The sequence below is a fragment of the Staurois parvus genome, unplaced genomic scaffold, assembly GCF_062004578.1.
Source record: "Staurois parvus isolate SC_StPar_1 unplaced genomic scaffold, SC_StPar_1.0 ptg000662l, whole genome shotgun sequence".
Lineage (NCBI taxonomy): Eukaryota > Metazoa > Chordata > Amphibia > Anura > Ranidae > Staurois > Staurois parvus.
In genome coordinates, this window is record NW_028318458.1 from 1,344,071 (window position 1) to 1,352,579 (window position 8,509).

Below are 8,509 nucleotides of genomic sequence, written 5' to 3' on the forward strand. Positions count from 1 at the left end.
GCTTCTTTATTTGTTTAGCCACAAACCACAAATAAAAAATTCTTATTACCGTTTATGTTACAACAGAGGGGTCTGACCCACAATCAGTACTGTGGAAGGGGGCATGTGATATCTACTGCTACTGAAATTCAGAAACAAAATGACCAGATGAAGCATGCTGCTGATTACTAGAGGTTCCATTCTAGGAACATATCAAATGCAAACAGCATTTTTCAGGAACATGCCAATCACATTGGGTACATTCTTAAGGATATGCTAATTACATTCTCTTGCCAATGACAGGGGCAATATTAGAAATGTGAAAAATAACAGGCAGTGCATCCAATACAGGTAAACTTCCCACTGGGGAATGTTCCCTCTCCCTAAAAACACTTTGCAGACCTCCGGTACTATGATGCCATGCAAAGTAAAAGAAATCCTCCCAAGCATCCCCTCATAGACACATCAAAGTCAAAAAGCTTAAGAGAGCTTTCCTTGGCTCTTTGCAGTTTGTGGATCTGGGGACTGACAGGACTGGCTGGGGTGGTCCTGCATCAGGTGGCCCTAGAGCACCGATGACAAGGCTGAACCTGGGGGAGAACACCCTCCCAGATATAGGACACCCTCCTAGGACATAGAGTTTAGTTTTAGAATATCACTGCTGCCAATAAGCTTTTCCTTAGAAGCATTTTCCTATTCCATATGATCTTTAAATATTCTTTATGCCTTAGAATTGTGTAATGTTCTATTTAAATTATATCATTATGGCACCATGCTTTGTTCCACAACTTCATCCCACATTCTGCCAGTCTGGTACAACAGGCCATGCTGAACTGCAATATGAGGAAATGCTTTCTCAAGGCCAGGAGATTCTTGGTTCCCTTTGCTTACATTTTCACAGGCTTTTGCAAATGTAGGGTTATGCAACTGGGCAAAGTTCCAAAATTGTCTCAAGAGACCTCTAGCTCCCACATACTGGGCATCTAAAGAGATTGTTCCTACCAGGTAATAGTTAACAACATTTTAAAAAAATTTCTAGAGACATCTTTTTTGTTGCGCGTATAACACTTATAGTTGGAGAATGTACTTTAAAGGGGAACTTCACTATCTCAATCAGCATTGACTATATTTAACCCTTATGCTGCTTGCATTAGTAAATACATAAGAAAGTATATCATAATTACTTGTTTTAACTTTTTTTTTTTACATTTCTTTAGTTACTTCCTGAATTCCAGGCCTAGGCAAATGATGTTATATATCCCAGGAGTCTTCAGGAGGGATGGAGGGGTTTTCTCAGCTAAGCACACCTTCCTGCTTGCAGGCCTGAGCTGAGGGTAGATGGATTCCAGGAAATAAATGCTACATGAATCATCTGACCTTACTCAAGATGGCCACAGCCAGAAAAGCTAGAGGGTGTTTTTCAAAGTGATTTCTCAGTAAAATAAAATGGATGGATAAAAGGATGGATGGGTGTGTTTGGCTTAAGTATTAAAAGTGAATTAAATAGCATTTTTGGTTTGTGGTGCTCACATGCAGTGTAGTTCTGCTTTAATTAAGGAAGGAGCAGTCATTTAAAACAGAGAGAGAGTGAGTTGCTGTGTGTGCTGTCAAAGTATGCCATTGCCTTGAGCAGGTGCATGCTCAGTAGCACCATGAGTCTCTTTGCTGTGGTTCTGAGACACAGGCCAGGACACAACCGAGGTGGGACAACTGACTCAAAGCTGGGTCTACCACACATGCTAAAATAATCATCTGAAGATTAGTTAGACCCCACAAAATTATTTGAAAAATAAATTCATGTCAATAGCTTTGTACTATAAAGTACAAATTATTAAGGGAGAGAAACTATTTCAGTTATCAAGAAGTGGATATATGTGGCGCAAACTAGCCAAACTGGACAACAATATCAATATATATACTACTGGCAGATCCTTTAAAATGTAAAAAATTAATTTTACTTAACTTATTTGACTTTATTACCTCTCAATTGTACCTTAGCAAGCTGGGTTTGACTTGATTACCCCTCAAACCATGAATTTTTCTGATTTGCAGAGGACCCATATTAAAGCAGAATTTCAGGCATGTCCTTGTTGCTGATTTCCTACCTTCGCTGAATATGCAATCCATCTTCTGGTTCACTCAGTAGTTGCTCTGAAATAGCCTATTCTTTTTAAAATTAAACTGGTAATTCTCTTTGGTTTCATGTTTGTAATACCAGTGGCTGCTATGCCTCCTATTTCCCCAGCCACTGGTCTTGGTACATCCCTTCTGTAGTTCTTTCTCCAGGCAGCAGTGATGTCATTCAGCCCCACTTCCAGTGGTGGGTGGACCAAGACTCTCAGACGCATTCAACATGTCCAGGCCTAGTGTACCCACCTACATTCACTACAATTCACCGTGGTTGATGGGAACTGTAGTTTCTTTTTACTGCAGAGAAAAGGGAGAGGATATGATACAATCCCTGCTGTTACACTTCCTCCTTGGCAGAGCAGATACTGTTATCTGCATTACAGAGATGAGGTTATGAAAATTTAACTAAACTTTTCTCCTAAATGGTAAAGATTTTTTGTTTTGTGTAGAGGGGTGTACTAATGGGTAATTTTTTGCCTATCCCAGATTTCTACTTTAAAGTGTTACTCAACCCAGGATCCTGCATTCACTATATCTGGTCTCTCACAGTAAACAGAACATGGAAATGCAATTATTTTAGTAAATATGAAAGGCTAAATACTTTTTCTCATCAGCAGTATATAGCAGTCTTGTGACTTCTATCAGTGTCCAGCAGAGCACTGGCTAAAGCTTGTAGGAAGAGTTTTCATTCTCCTCTGATTGTCTAGTGATGCTGCATAACCCCTGAAAACTCTCTAGCAATACACACCAAACTGCGCATGTGCCCCAAGGCTCAGTAGACAGTAGAAGAAGGGGGAGGAGCAGATAAGACATGATCAAACATCCTTTTTAGACAATGCAAAGGATTAACCCCTTAGGTTCCACAGTGAGTATAACAAGCATGCTTTACTGCATATACAGACTGATTTTACTGTTGTGGGTGTAGTAACACTTTAAAGCGGAGTTCTACGCAAAAGGGGAAGTTCCGCTTTAATGCTTTGTCCCCCGCTCCCCATTAAGGATTGTTATCTTTGGTGAATTTGACAGGTACCCACTCCCACTTCCACTGCGATCGCCTAGGTGATCAGAAGTTTTCCTCCCTCTCCATAGTCTTCTGGGACATGTGACAGGTCCCAGAAGACTACGGGGTCATTCACAAAGCGCAGCGCTTCTTGCACATGTGCAGTGGGCACCCGGCTATTGCAAGCTGTCACAGCCGGGTGCCCACAATAAAGATGCCAGCGCCAGGGAGAGAAGACAGCTGGTGAAGCCAGCGATGGTGAGGACACAGCTGGACCGAGGGACAGGTAAGTGTCTGTATTTTGAAAGCCAGCAGCTATAGTTTTTGTAGCTGCTGACTTTTATTAAATTTTTTTTCAGCTGGAACTCTGTTTTAAGGATGCTTCAAGACCACCAGCCACACATTATAATATTGCCCACAACTCTGCAGGACCACCCTGAATAGTCCTTTCAGACCCCCAGATACAGTGGCAGTGCAGAGTCATGGAAAGCTCCCTTAAGTTCCTCTTTGGCTTTTGTGTGTCATATGAGGGGAGGCTTGGGAGGATTTATTTTACTCTCCTGGGAACTGTGGCATCTGAGGTCTGGTAAGTGTTTTGAAGGAGGGGGGGGGGGAAGACATTGGCTGTAGGAGAACTTTGTATGTATTCTAAGGGTGTACTGCAAGTTTTTTTTTTGCCTCAACATGCTCTTTAACAAGCCCTAAACCACTCTCAAACCCCCAAACTACAGGTGAGTGCTTTTAGACTTTAGGCTGGGTTCACACTGATGCGGTGCGGAATTCCTGTGATTGTGCACAATTGTATACAATGGATGGCATGAAAGGAAGCCATCCATTGTATACAACTGTCATGTGATTGGTCACAGTGATCACATGACACTGGTAATGGGCCAGTGTAGTGACCTGTTATCGTCATAGGCTGTGTCCCGTGGACACAGCTCGTGGCAGATTGCACGGCCTTGTGAGTGGTCCCCTCTGACAGGACATCATATGACATCCACTCAGGAGGAGCATCCTGCTCAGCCATCAATCGGCAGGCAGGTGTTAAGAATGTACCTAATGTAATTGGCATGTCCCTGAAAAATGTTGTTTGCATTTGGCATGTCCCTTGAATGGGACCTCTAGCAATCAGCAGCATGCTTCTTCTGGTCAGTTTGTTTGTAGCAGTAAATTTCACATGCCCCCTTGCATAGTGCTCTTTTTTGGCACAGCACCCTCTATTGTAACATAATGTAATATGAATATATTATAGTTTTGGGTAGTGTGATTAAAGATATAAAGGAGACGCCCGAACAGGGACTTGAACCCTGGACCCTCAGATTAAAAGTCTGATGCTCTACCGACTGAGCTATCCGGGCTTCGTTTTAGGTGGTTGGTCACATGACTAGAACCTAAATTACACCACTTTGCTATATTCCTGAACTTTTCTGTATCTGAGTAGCTTCTTCTTCTTTTTCAATATTCAATTCACCACATGTTCATATGATTTATGTTCTCCCTGGTTAACAGTTCATACACCAATATTTCCTCCACCATGCATTGAGAGAGTCCCACCACCATGCTCTCACCTTCAGAAGTGGAAATGCATGTGAATTAGGACAGGAAGTGCTTCCCCTTTAAGGGATCTATCGTGTGTCTTAGGGGTGATGGTACAACAGGCAATCTCCACTTGAATGTATTGAAATAAACTGGTAATTGGTGTTCTGTACTTTCACAGGCCAATCCAACTGAGTAGCGAGCAGGATAAGGTTCTCCAAGAAGGAGGGAGCTTCCACCCTAGCTAACTCGTCCTTGAGGGACTCGGACAGGCCTAGGAGGAACTGGTACTTCAATGCTGCATCGTTCCAACCGGTGTCTGCAGCCCATTTATGGAACTCCACAACCTAGTCCTCCACAGGCCGCCAACCTTGTAGTAGAGCATGGAGGGAGGACTCAGCATTCGGGCTCATGCATGGCCAATACAGCCCCCAGTTCTTCCTGACTGTGGGAACCCCACAGCTTCTGGGTGTAAAAGAGCAGGTCCCTGGGGAGGGGTCTTTACCCACCGGGTGGTTAGATGTGCTGGCCCAGTTACGTCAGCGGCCACTTCAACACAAAAATCAAAACGTTGCATAACACAACCAGGGATTATGAGAAGCAGATCACCCAGCTGGTGTGAGCAGTAGAATGCCAGTACATCCTTGACCCCTCCTCAGGAGGATTGGTTAGAGCCCTAGCTGGCGCTCAACCAACTGCAGAAAACAGCCGCAAAGAGGAAAAGATTTTTTTAGGAGACATTCTTATTATGAGGAGGGTAAGGAGACAGGACGCCTCTTGGCTAAAATTGTCAATTCTCAACAACAGGCATCCCTCATCTTGGCTCTGTGCACCTCTAAAGGCACAGTGACTAACTTGTTTTTTAAGGTGAGTGTGTACACTGGGCGCCCTGGCTGCCATTGTGTTATATGCTCGGTGTCCTTTGCACTCCCATGCCTTTAAGAGGGGTGGGCTCCCTGATGAGCACTTGCCCCTGATCTATCCTTTAAATACATGTGCCTCTACTATGGGGACTCAAATTTGTAGAGTTAGGACCACAGAATATCAGTGTGCCGTGATGTGGCTCTGTGGCTTACGAATGTATTTGCAAATGTGTGCTAACTAAACCCCCGTTTTTAATGCATACTGTTAGACAGGTTAATTTGGTTGTTGGCAAGTTGGCTGGCGAGTTCATTTTTGAACACTTTTTTTATTTTTCTTTTATTACTGACAGTGACTAACTGCCCTGAGCTGATTATGTCTGAACTGGGGCAGTTATATACTGATTACCCCTCCAAAACTTTCTATAATGCATAGGCGCTTCCTTGACTCCTCTGTTAATGAGGAGGAGATAGTGGCAGTCATTAACTCCTTTGCAAACTGTAAGGCCCCCCCGCAATTGTTAAAAGTGTACCAGAGTGCTCTGGAGAAAGACTGTCTACCTGACTCTATGAACAGAGTTAACATTGTTCTATTATTGAAACCTGGTAAACCCACCATGGACCCTGGTTCTTATAGGCCGAATTCTTTGTTACCAGTAGATGTTAAAATATTGGCTAAAATACTCTCCTCCCACTTGAATAAGTACATTGCAACTATAATGCACTCTGACCAGTCTGGCTTTATGCCACTGAAGTCCACAGCTATCAATATCCGGAGAGTTTTTCTGAACACAGGCTGATAACATGGGGAATTGTGCACTTTCACCCTGCCAAGTTCTACAAGTAGGATTGTAAAGGGCTGCTTTACAATCCCACATGTAGAACTTGGCAGGGTGAGTGCAGGCCAGGCTGTGTGTCGGAGGGTGAGATCGGCGGAAGGCTGGACCGGGGACCGGAGGGAGGGTTTCACCTGTCATCGGGATCTATAGCGGGGGAATCCTCCGGGATTGGATCGGTCAGAGCCGGGCATGTACAGAGCCCACCAAAGAGTATTATCCATCCCAGCATCCAGAGAAGGGAGTCCCTGTGAACATAGTCTGCAACACCCATCCATCCCTTAAAGGGGACCTCTGGCTGATTGGATCATCATATAACCCAGGAGTATTTGCTGTGCTGCCCGCCACCCAGAGGGAGGATAATTCTTTACCCGGCTTACCTTGCTTCCTTTAAGAGGACCTCTGATTATATATTTACATGCGCATTTCCATTGCGCATCTGATGAGTGCGTAATTTTACTACACCTACAAGCACTGAAGCATCGTTGCAGTTGGCACTTTAAGCACAGATTGTCACCTTATGAACTTTTAGCATTTATTATATTTTATTCATTGTATCGGAATTATATATTATATTGGGTCACACAAACGGAAACTCTTATATTATTTTATAGCGCTGCACTTGGATATATGTATTTTTTAAGGTTTTATTTGGTTACCTTTTAGTGCTTAGCTGTTTTGACCAAGAGCGCTCACTGATTTATATCCCTTTTATAACTCTGCATATAAAGAGCTGGAGTGTCTGACATGTGCAGGGTTATGAAAGCACTGAGGAATTACCCACCTGAGACAGATTTTCTGTAATGGATTTTTTTTATCCTTCTCTGACTTGCAGGCAATCTTCCATCTCCCTTCCATGTTACAATTCCCATACCTACAACTTTGCCATGCAGTCCGAGCTCAAGGACCTATGACTATCTCCAACGCCTATCTTTCACTACATCCATTTAGCGCAGGACACAAACGGGTTTATCTCCAGCTGCTATAAAATGTTACTCTACCCACATTTAGAGGTACACCCCTGTAAGGCCAAAGAACTGTGGGAGCAGAAACATAGGCCCACTAGATGAGGAACCATGGGACAATGCCTTGGAACCAATATTGCATAGCTCTCTCAACACCAGTAAGAGGCTCTCACAATTATACATTTTTTATGAATTGATTACACACCTCTCAGGCTTTATCGAATAGGCATTCTACCATCCCCTTTCTGTGCTAAATACGCAACTGCGCAAGGCAACTTCATCCACCTCCTGTGGTGCTGCCCGTGGTTCCACCGCTATGGAGTTGAAGTTGTTGCGACCATTAACATGGTCTTCCAAACTACTGTTTCAGTTAAAACCACCTAGTGCATTTTGGGAATGCTAGATGACCTCCCGCTAACATACTTCCAGAAAGCGACTGTTAATGGAACTTTGTTTCAGGCCCAACGTCTCATTCCCCAGCAGCGGAAATGGGATGGGGCTCCAACTCATAAAGAATGGATAGCACACATTGGAGACACCCTTAGGCTGGAAAAAAATATTTTTCAACATTTGTGGAAGCTTGGGAGGATTTATTTTACTCTCCTAGGAACTGTGGCATCTGAGGTCTTAATGTGGGTCCTCTGCAAATCAGAAAAATGCATATTAATGTTTTTTTTTCTTAACTGTTCTAGAGCCTTGCATGTATGAAGTAGCATGGTTGAGCACTCCAATATGCTGGATTAGGGCCCCACTCTGGGGTCATGGGTCAGAATCCCACTGCTGCCAATAATCTTTTTCTTAGAAGCATTTTCCTCATAATTGCATACTCTCCTTAAATATTCTTTATACCTTAAAATTGTATGTTTGCAATTGTCATGTGTATAGCCAGCAGTAGGCTTACTAGACAAAGGACAGCAATCTTTGCATGCATGATCCAACCTCCCTCAGTCCTCTGTGTTGGCCAGTACATTCCTAAACATGGACAGTCCTAGGTGACTTTTAGTTTTGCACAGTTGTACAGACTCCTCTCCTGTGCTGAAATGGCTTACTGTGATTTCACTGAATACTGTGAGTTTCCTATGCACCTGCACAGTAAGTCTTGAACAGTGTGCATCCCTAGTGAGACCCAATAGTATTTGAGTGCCCCACCCTTCTGGTCATGATGCCACCCAACCCCATGAGCTACAGCCTCCCCATGCTGAT

General features: G+C 43.5%; 1 non-coding gene across 1 annotated transcript; it reads right to left on the minus strand.

Annotated features, from left to right (window-relative positions):
* Window positions 1-4,394: 4,394 nt before the first annotated feature.
* TRNAK-UUU (transfer RNA lysine (anticodon UUU)) lies at window positions 4,395-4,467 on the minus strand. The gene has a single exon. It is a non-coding gene; the product is annotated as a tRNA-Lys (tRNA).
* Window positions 4,468-8,509: the final 4,042 nt, after the last annotated feature.